The sequence below is a fragment of the Saccostrea cucullata genome, unplaced genomic scaffold (assembly GCF_032062105.1).
Source record: "Saccostrea cucullata isolate Sc308-1 unplaced genomic scaffold, CSIRO_AGI_Scuc_v1 ctg5935, whole genome shotgun sequence".
Classification (NCBI taxonomy): domain Eukaryota; kingdom Metazoa; phylum Mollusca; class Bivalvia; order Ostreida; family Ostreidae; genus Saccostrea; species Saccostrea cuccullata.
The window spans coordinates 283-15,000 of NW_026928813.1; the positions used below are offsets into that span (position 1 = coordinate 283).

The following is a 14,718-nucleotide window of genomic DNA, read 5'->3' on the forward strand; positions in this document are numbered from 1 at the left end:
ATCTTTTGGGAATAAATGCAAATTGTTATGCGTTTTGATACATTTTGTTGCGAAAAAAATTGTTTTTTTATTAAGTAGCAATAATCATTGCCTTTTATGTACACAAAAACGTTGCGATTAATCTTGATATTATTACTTTTAGACGCAAATGATTACTGCGATCAAACGCAAAAAGTATTATTGCAAATTATCCGTCAAAATAATTGCGATTAAACGCATGTTCAGCTTTAAGGTCACTTTATACACATTTTTATTACAATTTAATTTAGCAATTAGACTGTCTTTAATTACGATGACAATTTTACAATTCAAGATAAAAAAAAGTCTAATTACACCTACATGTAAATTCAATAAATCGATAATTTTTCTTTGGATTTCGTCTTTAGAAACACGTATAACCATGCATATATACATATGTAGTCCACGTATTGCAGTCATTTATTAAAGAACAGCAATTTGTTACTATACTTACGTTGACAGTCACTTCCGCCGTATCCAGGACAACAGGTTTGTGAGTAAGTCTCCCTGTATCGCCACATCCACGCATACCGGGTACTGCAGGAAATAGGTCTTAGTCAATAATGAGTTTTAAGGTTTCACTAATGGTCAACTTGTCCAAAAATTTATTTTTACAATAGTTCCAGAACTACGTAGTTTATAAATTTAAAACTTTCTCGGTTAATAAATATATCATTGATTTACAGACAAAAAGTATCACTTGATAATAAGTATTTTTAAAAAAATATTGAGAAAAAATCTTCAGAAAAATGCATATATTTCCTTCAAACACACCTAATTAATTCCGTAATTTTAGTGAAAGACATCATTGCAGAAACAATATATGTTTATCAATGAAGGGCAAGTTGGACTTTGATAACCTCTGGAAAGTTGTTTTCCCTGTTTTTTTTTTTTTTGTCCAAATGTTAAGATATGAAATCGAAAGTACATTGCAAATGGCGGATTTTAACATTTCATGCTTCTAATAATAGCCTTTCAGAGACCATTTAACTTGCCCTTCATTGATAAACATATATTATTTCTTCAATGATGGTTTTCACTAAAAGTACAGAATTAAGAAGGTGCATTTTTTTAATGTGCACATTTCAATTATTAGATGCGGTATTTTCAAACTAAATATCATCTATTAAAAGTATTTTGAAGAAAAATAGTTAATTTATGTAGATGAATGCATTTTTACACACACAAAAACAATGTGATTAAACTCTGTTTTAAAATCAACCCTTTATTATGTTGACTAATATGAATAAATATGTATGACACTTAATATTATTTTCATATTATACCAAATCTAATCTCACTTACCACCATCCCAAAAACCACTTTGTGCATTCCCTGTTCTGAAATGACTCAACACTCCTAGTAGTGGTTTTACAAGGACTGGCCCAAGTAATGCTAAAAAGTAGAGTTTGCAGTTAGAGTGATTCTGTAAACAGAGGAGAGTTCAATCTCATATGTAATGTATATGAGTTTATTTAATGAGCTTTTCTAAAGTGAACAACATTCCAATTTACTATATCCAACTTATCAAAGAACACTTATTACTTTGTGTGTAATTTTTTATCGAACATAATGGTCGTCCGCGTGGCGCAAAGGTCAGAGTGACTGCTCTAGACTTGCGAAGTAAGGAGTTAATTCCACTGAGGGACGTGGAGACCGGTCCTTCGGATGAGACCGTTTTTAAACAGAGGTCCCGTGTCGTACTAATTGCGGTATGAAAAAGATGCCTCATGCTCAATAACACTATGATGCCGAGTAAAGGACAAAATTTGCAGCAGTAACAATGAAACATATGGAGATAACGAACAGTAATCAAGATCAAAAGTCCATAGAACAAAACAAAACAGAAGTAAAGCAAAAAAAAGACCTCCAAAACATCAGAGGTGGGATCAGGTGCCATGGAGGAGTTAGCATCTCCTGCTGACCGGTCACCCGCCGTGTGTTTTTCAGTAGAGAATGACAAGGTTCACTGGTTAGGAACAATGGAGAGTGACATGAGTTACTGGAGAGTAACCAGTATAATTGAAATGTGACACGTCACTGGGCAGGAAAAAGAGGACCTAGGCTGGAAAAAGTATGGGACCTAGGCTGGCATTGTGGGTAATATTTGACTTGATTTCGATAACCTTTGTAGGGAAATTTTTCATCGGTCTCCATAAAGAAAAGAGAACTACAAAAGAAAGACGAAAGATATTTCTTCTTTGCGCTTAAAATTGGCCATCATAACTAAATTTTTGATGAACAACCAATGAGTAAAGCACGCCTCAGCGTAGCTCTGCTGCAATTGCAGTTACATGTATAATCTATAATTGTTTGAAACACACGGCCAATCTCCCATACGCTTAATTATTGATCATATGAGATGGACCGTGGGTTTCCGACGATAGTATGATGTTTACATGCAACAATTTTTGTGAAGCATAACCAACCATCCTCCATCTTTATAGAACACTTTTTTAAATATGGTTACCATAAACGGCATCGTTTATATTACGTTAAAATACATATAAACATCGCTTCGGAGTCTGAACTTTGCATCCTACTCCAATACACTAACTAGTATCTAGAAACATAAAGTCTCAGTAACTTTTCTGATGACATGTTTAATTATATAGCCTCTAAACAATAAAGGAGGCAAAAGAAAATATTTGTTCCTTCAATTCTAAAATAAATAATTCCAAATTCATTTTATTAATCACTAGCTCCATTCATTTGTAAGACGCACCAAAAGTTATCTCAGTAACTAGGTATTACATACGTCTTTGACCCGATAGGACAGTTCAACCATCAATTCCATATAAAATAACATGGAACTACCCAGTATATCTCGTGATAGGTTTTTCTACTGTTTAACAAATCAAAAAAATTCTTCAGGTCGACAAATGAAAAAATTACCAAATTGCAAAACTCATTAGTCAAAAATATTTTAAACTAAAAGAAGAGAAGTTCAGAATAAATGATAAAGAATTATGGTTCATCTAAATCTTTTAGATCAGCCATCCCTTAAATCAAGGACTACGCCGAACGCTGCAAACCCTGGAAACCCAAACTTGCCTACATATTCTTGTAAATCTATACTCAGTAAACAAAGGAGTGCATGCCGGTACAAAATTATTGCAGTCGAAAGTTAAAATTGCTCGAACTGAGTCATGTTAAATATAGGTGATTGCATATACTTAGTATTTAAACTAGATTTGAACAAAATAAGCGATACAATTAAAATAAAAAAAACTATAGTGAAAACAGTGTAATCGAATACCCTGTAATCCATCACACTGTGAATTCCGACGTATGATTTCGTTCCTTTTTGTACTATTTTAATGTTTTTACACTGCAATCCGACTCAAAATTCGTCTGTCTTTCAGTGCATGTCGAATAAGACATGTTTCACTGTATAACAATACTCTTATTGAAATTAAGTATTTACTAATTCTTGTCAATAAAATAACTTGTATTTATTTTTAAAAATAAAGCTCTCTCTCTCTCTCTCTTTCTTTCTCACATACACACAGACACACATACACTCACACATTTACAAATTAATCAGTCAATACAATAGACGGAATGACGATAAAGGAGGCAAAAGAAGAATTTTTTTGTTCCCTGTCAAGTCAAAAATTAAGTTAACTCAAATTCATTTTATAAATCACTAGCTCCATTCATTTGTAAGACGCACCAAAAGTTATACCAATAACTAGGTATTACAGATGTCTTTGACCCGATCGAATATTTCAACCATCAATTCCATATAAAAAGAGTACGGAACTTCCCAGCAGATCTTGTGATAGGTTTTCCTACTGTGAACAAATTACATAAATTCTTCAGGTCGACGAATGAAGAAATTGCCAAATTGCAATGGCCCATGAGTCATAAAGATGGAATATATGGAGATTACAAACAGTATTCAGGGTCAAAAGTCAATAAAACAATAAACAATAGGAGCAGAGCAAACACAGACCTCCAAAACTCAGAGATTGGATCAGGTGCCATCGAGGAGTGGGCATCCCATGCCGACCGGTCACATCCGCTGTGTTCTCCTTGTCATGATCGGGAAATAACGGAAAAGTCCGTCGTCAATTCAGTGTATAAATAATGGACTAACAATTAGTATGAAAAACAATTAATTTATGAATTTCAAACTTAAAGAAGAGAAGTTGAAAATCAATACTGTAGATTCCTTATTTTTTCGCGAGTACTTTTTATCGCGAACTGGGTCTTTCATGTCAAATCGCGAGAATTATATTTCGCGAATGGACGGATGATCAACAGAATTTACATAGATTTCAGCACCATAAAAATAAAAGCGAGTAATATTTTTTCGCGAGTGACGCTTCTCGCGAAATTACGCGGAAATTAATTCCTCGCGTATAATTAGGAATCTACAGTATAAAAAATTATGGTTCACCTATACCTTTTCAATCAGGTATGCCTAAAATCAAGGAGTACGGCGAACAATGCAAACCCAGGAAACCCAGACTTACATTTTCGACTTGCATACATGATCTATATATTCAATGAAGTGCATGCCGATAGGAAGTTATTGCGGTCGAAAGCTATTATTGCTCGCACTTAGTCATGTTAAATAAGGTGATTGCGTACATTTAAACCAGATATGAATAAAATAAGACGGATAGAATTAAAATAAAAAAAAAAACTACAGTGAAAACTGTGTAATCCGACACCTGTGCAATCCATCACACTGTAAATTCCGACGTATGATTTCGTTCCTTTTTGTACTATTTTCTATGTTTTTACACTGCAATCCGACTCAAAATTCGTCTCCGGGTGCAGGTTGGATTAGACATGTTTCACTTTATAATAATACTCTTATTGAAATATAGTATTTGATAATTCTTTTCAATAAAATAAGTTGTATTTATTGAAAAAAATAATAAAGCCCCCCCCCTCTCTCTCTCTCTTCCACTCACAAATTTACAAATTAATCAGTCTTCTCTCTTGTTCCTTATAAAATATTATTATAAAATATACCTAATATTTTTGAAAATACTATGTAGTAATCACACTTACAAAAACTAAATTCAAATTTCAAACATAAATTATTACTTACTTTAAATAATTTATCAAACACCAAGAAATAATGAATATCAAAATGCGCTGCATGACAGAGTCCTATTTCCTTTGGTTTGTGATGCAGCTTATAACCACAGTCTTCTGAATTATCTTTATATCTATAGTGCAAAGAGGAAGTAGAGCAAAGCCCTCCCAAACCGTTCTCAATCGTTTACACGTGACATCATTGAGTTTGCCTTTGTTTTTCAGACCTACACACCCACAGTTGCACTGCTACCAATTAAGGCAAAAACCACTTCATCCCTCATTCAACCAAGAGTGGTCTACTGTGATTGTAAGGTCTGAGAAGCAGAATGATTGATATAAATGGCAAATCATGATCTAGATGTATGTCACTGCGTATAAACAGATAAACCACCCAATCAAACTGTGTTTCAAGTTTATTGAAGAACGTGGTGAAAGGCTGAAACATACAAAAATGAATTTGTACTTAAAATGTAATCAAATAACAGACAATCATACATGCAACAATCATACTGACTAGATTACCAATAAATTGCTATTAATCTGATTTACATACATTTTGAAAATTACAGGAATAGATTTAGATAAATTCCACTTAAATTCATAGTAATAATATCTCATAATATCTCGCAATATCTCACAATATCTCATTGAGCAAACTATGCAAATATATCAATGCAAAATTGTACACTATAAATTTGGCGGTATCTGCTAATTTTAGAAATGACTAGAAAATACACAAATTCAATGCAAGTCACCTATGCCAACATTTAAGCAAAATCAAATACTATAATCATATTAAACATTTGCAAACATATAAACTCACAATGTGCTCTTGGCCGGATGGACAATAAATACGAAATATTTAAGTTGCTGCTGCAAACATGCGCTGCATCAGACGCCAGCATAGTTCTATTGCACACAGAGAGCCGCAGTATTGATTTTTATCCTGCAACTACCCCCTGCATTGACCTAATAAAGGTAACCTAATAAACCAAAGCTTTATCCAGTCACTGCCCTAATAAAGCCTCGTGCATGTATTCCGACGTTCTAAAAGCATTGTGACGTCACGTATACTGCAATGTTTACGCCATGGCGTCATAGTTTCAACTGCAGAGAAGTGCCTAAATCTGTCGGAAATAGCTTGTTTTGGACGTTCAAATGGTAAAAATATGTTGCAGGATAAACAAAATACATAACTGTCTTGAAATATAAGCGATATTTGGGCTCGGATCGAAAACGTAAGAGGGCTCGGCAAGCCTCGCCCTCTATCACGTTTTCTTACCCTCGCCCAAATATCGCTTATATTTCAAGACAGTAACCATGTATTTTATATACCTATTTATGTATGCGTGTCAAAGGTCATAGGGGAAAAACCAGCGTAAACAATTATATGGATGCCACTTGTTGATGTTACCTTTCTGTTTCTGTTACCTTTTTCGATATTTTACTGGACTTTTGATACGTTTTACACACATATTTTGACACAATTTTTCCACATCATGGACACGGAGGACAAGACTGATTGAGTGATTCACAGGACCATGATTGGCATGAAGACTCGGCAGTTTTATCAATAAACCAATATAAACATAACCTGACTGTATATGAGCCTTGCGACTTAGGGCCTGTATGAAAACTGCCTGGTAAGATTAAAAGCTTGGAATGGAGAATTGGCCATCACCTTTAATCACCGATTTAACAGTGTTTTTAATGAGGTACATAGATCCAGTAAATAAAAATTATTTAATAGACAAAATTACAAAAAAAGATATACATCAACTTTGACTATGAATACACATAACACAGAAAATGTGACTACATGTATCAAGATGGTTTTGTAGCAAATTATAATAAAGTATAAATTTAATGAGCTGTAATATATTACTAACAGTATGATCAGTAATCAAGCTTAATTATGGTTTCATTTGTTTTTTTTATCACTTCTGAAGATATGTACTTGTGCACATAATTTTATATGAGTGATTATTTTGGTAAAGCATGAGACAGAAAAGAGGGCAAAGAAACATTTAAACCAGTATGAAGTTGGGAAGGCCTACCAAGTACTTCCAGAGCCAGTGACTGTCACTGAAAGAAGTGTTTTACCACCCTAATTGACAGAACCAGCCCATATTGCTTTCTGCGTGCCGCATGTACCCTTCACAGAGCCTGTGTTCTGAGCCTGGCGGATACATTGTATGTTTGTAGTTAAATTAATCTGTTTCTCTGTACAAGCACTCACCACATTGGGTGCGAAGGACAATATCATTTTAACAATAGAACGTTCTATCTATGTGGGCTTGCTGTGCTGTGTTGTGTTAAAAACTCGGGGGAAGTTTAAGTCAATATATGTCATGCACACTATGCTGCTGTACTTGTACAGCATGGTGAGCATGACATATATTGACATATGGTGGTGCTTTGCGCCTCCTCGCTATTACACATAAAGGTCATTTATATACAAGTCATTAGCGAAATGCTTATTATTTCCTCAGGGTTGAAATACCAGTAGAGTTAATAATTCTTTCTGATAACATGTTAAAGTACAGGTTCAATTCAGTTCATACATGTTAACATTGATATTGACCATCTGTTTGTTTTAGCTACTCAAAGACACAGTGATTTGCTAGAGAAAAAAGTATATTATTGTTTCTCAGTTGATAGTTGAATGCGTAATAATATGACATGTATTCAATACTTTTGGGTTTACCTTGCAATGGGGTTGCATGGTCACTAGCTCTTTATCTCACAGAATCTCCATCAATATTTTAAAACTAATAAAAATAATTTAAAATACTTTCAATTTTGGATCCTTCTTCTTGTAAAACTGTATTTTTAATTAATGCTTTTTTCTGCTCTCTAATATAGGTTTGGACAATCATGTACCAATCATGTTGCAGGATTGAGGATAGTGAGGAGGACAACTTTTAAGCAACATTTTCAGATGCATTTAGAGAAACCTTACAATATTGTTATTTAAAGGTAACAGATTACAATTCAATCTGTAACATAATATACATTATATGATTAATGATGATGATAATGAAGGTTCTCTGCATACAATCAAGAAATCTCTACCCAAAATTGAATCATCATTGCAAATACACATAGAGGTTCCTCAGTGAATAATAAAATAATAACCAGCAGGATGAATCGACAACTATTTGAACTTATTCTTAGTTAAACAGATAAATTAATGTATAATGTTTTATGCCTGTTATAATTTGTTAAATTTCATTATTTTGTCTAGATGTTGATCCACCTCACCAAGCCAAGGGGAAGGAACCACATGCTTCTGGAGCAGATATGATTGAGGAGGATTGCTTACAGATGGAAGTCCAACAATACTACATGAAATCTATTTTGTTTTCATTTGAACAATCTGACACAAGCATCAAGATCCATCCCTTTACCATTATATAAGTAACAGTACTAAAGGTCAATCTTCCAATAGTTGAAGTCTACATTTTGTATTGTGGTTATGCATATTTCCCTGCGAATTTTCCATTTCTGGGCTATATATGTTTTATTTTCACATCATATTTGTCTCAAATACACTGCTATTAATATACATGTATTTTACTGAATTTAAGTTACAAAGGGTTGCCTTTATAAGCAGTATCACAAAAGTTTTTAATAGATTGACTGCAACTTAAAAAAAAATACTGATTCTCAGGTCGAATGTCTCATTTAAGTTGTTCTACATGGGTCTGATAGGCAATATTTAAAACTAAATTAGAGAAAAAGATTATTTGTCATATTTAGTGTGTCTTACCTTTAATTTCATAAATTCTCATGGAATATGACTACTTGAGAATGACATTAACAATGTATTGACAAATGTGTAATGTATATATTAAAGCATTGTCATATACTCATTTCATGTTTGTTATTGCAAAATTTTAAAATATAAATGTTTCTGAAGAGAAAAAAATTCCTCATAGCTTATTTTTTTTTACCATTTTAATTATACCTAGGAAGGGATGGATAAAAGATTGCATATTCCACAAGCAATTTTGAGTGTATTGCATAAATGTTGACAACAGGAACTTCAAATTTCAGTAAGCGAAAGAACTTTATATGTCTTATGGCTTGTTCTACATATATTCTTCCATTTGCTATTTCTTTTTTGTTTTCTGAAACATCATATGCAGTCATGGATCCCATGCCTTCCTGGTGGAACAAGCAAATTTGCATGAGAAAGATTCAGCTCTTCCATAAGATTACAGAACCCTTTGTTAGCCATGACACTATGGTGAATTTGCATGGAATGAGAAGGAAGCCATCTGAGTTCATTGCAATACATTTTTCATTATATATACCTATATATTTTTCACTATAGTTCTTCTAGCTGCAAAATTGTCCTATTCCCCTTTTTTGGGGGAACAATTCAAAAAAAATCAGAGGGCTACATTACTGCAGCTATAGCTCCACCTCCCCAACAGTTCAACACAAAATTGATAATCCTATCAAGGTGATGCAAGGATGTAAGTGATATAAAAACTTGTAAATAAATTATGCTTGTGGCATGTTTGAAGCTGCCTGATGCAGAACTGTAGCGTTCTGGGTTTATATATTAGTATTGACCATCACGCAACTGATCGCATAATGCAAAAATTTGCAATTTACAGCGCAGGATTTTTTGCGCACTATTTGGGAGTTTTTCCACTTTTCAACTTTGGTAAATACATACCTCACCCCTAATTCCAAGATCAACTCTAAACCAACTTGTTTATTTTATCCACTTCTTAACCCTTTATATTCGCCTCTACAGGCGATAGACTGGCTTGCAGTTTGAATCTTAAGCCCCGGTGAGAGATTACTAAAAATTCCAATTCAAGCGAGTTTATCACTTGTACATAGAGATGTTTAATTTGATTATTAGGGCTAGAAGGTGTATAAAATTTACCAAGGTTGGAAATTTTCCCAAATAATGCAGCTCAAATACTCCAAAAAACTTTTAGAAAATTTAAAAACACATTTTATTTTGAAGCAACATCAAAACGTACAACTCACAATCATCTCTCACGATAAATTATACAAAACAGATGACTTCTTTAATAGAATATGTAAATATATATATATATATATATATATATATATATATATATATATATATATATATATATATATATATATATATATATATATATATATATATATATATATATATATATATACACTTTCACAAGTGCTATTAGGTCAATATTACTAGGATGCTTGCGTTTTTTTATGCATAGTATTTGAAGACAAGGTTTTCCAAAAAAAAAAAAAAACCAAAAAAAAAACTGTAGGAACCAATACACTCTGTAGATACTTACTGTGTTCCTTTTAAGCCGACATGTTTTTTATATTCCTTTCAAGCAGAATTTATTCACGAACTTTTATTTGAGAAGAAGAAAACACTTAACTGTGGCCTTCAACTGGACATTCAGATTTATTGACAATCTGTTATCAATTAAGAATGGTTAATTTCTTTTAAATGTTAACTGGATATATATCTCATTTAACCTGAAATAAAAGAAACCATAGAATCTGCCATATATGATTCATATTCGGATGTTTTACTGACCATAGGCAATGGGGGCCAACTAATAAGTTAACTGTATGACAAACGAGATTACCTCAGCCTTTTCATTGTCAACCTTTCCTTATTTATAAAGTAATAACCCATTGAATCAGCATATGATGTGTAGCATGGTCTGAGTGCGATCCATTATAAACCTAGGCAAGCTACCGAAAAATGATGGAGTTTAAAAAAAAAAAAAAAAAAACAATCTGCATTTCATACATATTCTATAATCGTTTTATCTAAATCTTAGCAGACTCCTAGCAAACTTGATTAACTTCCAAAGTATTCAAGAATTGAATTATCAAACATTAAAACATATCCTGCAGACTTTCTATCGAAAGTAAAAGCAAGTGATAGAAATCGGGTGTGACCGGTCGGCAGGGTATGCTCACTCCTCCATGGGACCTGATCCCACCTCTGATATTTTAAAGGTCCATGTTTACTTTGCTCTTGATTTGTAGTTTTAATGGACTTTTGGACTTGAATACTGTTCGTTATCTTCATGTATTTCATGAAAACCCCTATCCTTTACGTGAATAAAACTATCTACATTCCTAAAAAAACCTTATTGATAAGAATTAGCTACAAATATTAAAGTCATTTATTCTTATGTATACCATGTATACGTAAAGTTTAGTCGTATCCACAGAAGCAAAAAGGATTTTTCATTTTTAATGGATTATTCTATCCAGAATTGTATTCTACGTTAAATCCATTCATTACCTTCAAATGAAAGCATTATAAACAACAACGACACGCAACAGCTGTATTACGAGTATATAGCAAACAATGTACATATAACATGTCAAATGTGAAAATCCAAAAATCATATTCATGTTTATCATACAGTTTATTTAATAAACAATATAACTAAAACTTTAACTTTAATTGTTAATTCACCTCTTATAGATATATAGCCTTGCTAACGATACCCTTCCAGAGAACCACGTGATCTTAACCAAACCCTTGTAGTTTCGAACAAGTGGTTCACTATAACAACAGGTAGAAAATAATTTCTGTCTTAAATGTTTCTCAAACGAAATATTTTCAAACAACATAAACAAAATACTGATGTTGAGATCTTTCCAAATTCTGATGTTTAAATACCCGGAGTTTTTGCAGTTGCCACGGAACTAAAAATTGGTAATTTATTTCTAAATATTTTGAATTTTGCAAATCTTTTAAAAGAGAATATTTTATACTGCTCCCAAATCCAATATTACAACGCTTTTCGTCGAGGTCAAGCTTTAGCATGCAAAAAGCAGTGTTTCGTGTATTGATTTGGCTTTGACTGTTTTGAAGAACAGTTACTATTCGATTCAGATACTCACATAATGGTATGTGGAAGTTATCAATAACATGTATTTCAGAATTTGGTAACATTGATGAATCCATAGATAAAATTCTGGGTCTTTAGAGGGCAAACAAATTATAAGATCGATAAGAGTGTCCTGATATACATTTATTGATTTGATAATTTGTCCTGATATACATTTAGAATTCGTGAGCAAACACTGCGCTTAGAAAGGATGTTGAGATATTTCCCTTTGTATTCCTACGCAAAATTTTAAGTCACAATTTCTATACCCTCATCCTAGCTCCAAAGATCTTGATTTGAACATTTCTTGAATGAACACTAAGGAAGCTTTTGTTTAAGCTCGGGGTTGTCATTTTATTTCAGTAGCACTTCTGTCCTACTTTTGGTAATTCCCAGTTATATTCCATCAAGACAATGGCCCTTCAAACGAATAATCTTTAATACCCTTGTACCAAATAGGACCATGTGCTCAAAACAATCCCACTCTAAAGAAGAATAAGAACACTTCACAAACAACATACTATAGTCTACTTAATATAGTACTTTTTGACAATAATATTATGTGATCAGATGCTGCTAAGAGAAATATTCAGAATATTCTGGGTGCTGATAGTTTTTTTTTTTTTTTTTTTACATTATTATATTTATTTACCAATCTATTCATTTATTCATCTAATTTTTATCTTAATTAATTTTTTTTTATTTTAACAAGTTTTCGTTGATTCTCCAAAATATTTCACTCATATTTAACTCAGGAATAAATGAATATTTGAAGCTTTATAGTTCAAAGGTGATATTTAAACATAAAGGAGTGGTGAAATTTTTTTTTACAAAAACAATTTCAGACAAATTTTTTTCTTACTGATAAAAATATTCAACTTTTAGAATACTTTAGAGTGTCATATTGACATAGGTTTGAATATCAAAGCAATAAACTTGCTAATCTCTGAAAACATTTGCACTGCATCAAAGCAAAGGGTCACAAATTAAAGTTTCAAAAGATGCTATTTTTTTTTTTAAAAATTGAATGTTTACTTCATTTATATGCTGCAATGTTGCACTAAGGCCATAGTTGAAAAATGAAGACTTCATAATTATCAATCATTGCCAAAAAAAATATATTCATGCAAATATTAAATTTTAATCTATAATCTGATTATTGGACAAGTTTAAATTCATTTTCTGAAGATTATAATCACGAAAGTGGTAGAGTAAATATAGATAAAACATTAATCTTTCTAAAAAATAATTTAACTATTGTTTCCATGGTAGGTCTAATAAGATTTGAAATTTTTAAAAACATTTTTACCAGATAAATTTTATTTATGTCTAAACAAAGCAAAAAATACTACAAGAAAATAATTGTGTTGGAATTTATAAACTCACACTTTACAGTGTTAAAATGATGGTTTAATGACATGCTTCAGTGGCAATCAAGATACCTGTCTAATTATAGTGTATTTATTATTGATTCGTTTTTAATTTTATAAAGAAATTACATACGATTCTGTTCTTTCATTTCAATTTTCTTAAAAATGTGTTGGAAATACTACTGTTTTTCAAAAAGTTATTTTCAAGATTTCTCTCAAAATTTTGACTCATTTACGGCCAGATATTTTACATTAATTTTTCTCAATTTTTTTCATGAGATAACGTATATTTGTAGTCTATAGCTTTATAGGAGAAAAAAACAGTTTTCAGCACAGAATTCTCAGCTCTTAAGGCTAGAGAAGATGAGAAAACATTCGTGCATTGTTAAAAGTGGCTAACATTAACTGTCCCTCAACATCTCACATTGTATCGGGAGAATCCTGGTCTCTAAGGTCTCTTAAGAGGTTGTTTTAAATACACTTCGACGTACACAATTACGTGTACATGTTATAAGGAAGAGGCCCATCGTGTTCATTTTTTATTAATTACATCCTCTTACAAGCTACAATAAGCAGTGTATATTGGCAGACTTCATGACACCGGGTTCCACTGAAGATGTTAACCAATGAAGTATAAAATAATGTACATAGTTTTTATGATAAAAAGTTAAGTAATTATATATATAAAATAAAACAAATGGTCACCCGAACGTTTAAGTTTACTTAATGTAAAATTTTTACAATTAATTTTTTTCAAAAGATGCACATTATCCAAGTTAATTTTTTTTTCATCTTAAAATTATTGAAACTTCAACTTTTTGGAATCTTTTCCTTTGGTCCCTACCCTGACCAGAGCTTTTCCTTTATGTGTGTATATGCATTAATCTTGTTAATACACAACAAGATTGCCACTTTTCCTAAGTATTAAGAATAAAAGTAAAATTTGTGAGAGTGCAAGGATGTGTCAATCAAACCCATCCAAACCCAGAATTAAGCAGTTTGAGTATTTTATCAAATTTGAGCGTTCGCCATTTTGAATCACCATTTTGAGCTGATTAACACAAATTACTAAATTTTTCCAAATAAAACTTATGGTATTAGTGTTCTGCACCCCCCCCCCCCCTCCTAAAATTGTCAAAGTTAGCATAACATAGTTTTGTCGAGAAAATGTTTAAAATGTCTACTCGGTGGACCTCATTTTTACCGTACAAAACCTCTAGAATCCATGAGCTTCCTGAGCCTTCGCCTCCTGGGCCCCCACCAGGGCTTTGCCCTGTACCCACTGGGGGCCTCATGGCGGCTCATTCAAAAGTTATGATCAATTTAAACTTGAATTTAAATGGCAAGATCGAGGATAAAAAAAATCATGGCATATTTAATTTGGA

At 32.3% G+C, this 14,718-nt stretch overlaps 1 long non-coding RNA gene across 2 annotated transcripts; it reads right to left on the minus strand.

Annotated features, from left to right (window-relative positions):
* Positions 1-448: 448 nt before the first annotated feature.
* On the minus strand, positions 449-5,341 carry LOC134278777 (uncharacterized). 2 transcript variants are annotated; one of them, XR_009994520.1, is made up of 4 exons: positions 5,309-5,341; positions 5,087-5,207; positions 1,324-1,413; positions 449-555 (listed from the first exon to the last, which is right to left on the minus strand). It is a non-coding gene; the product is annotated as an uncharacterized LOC134278777 (long non-coding RNA). The 2 variants fall into 2 exon arrangements; XR_009994519.1 differs by lacking the exon at positions 5,309-5,341 and having other exon boundaries at positions 451-555; positions 5,087-5,297.
* Between the last annotated feature and the right edge of the window lie 9,377 nt (positions 5,342-14,718).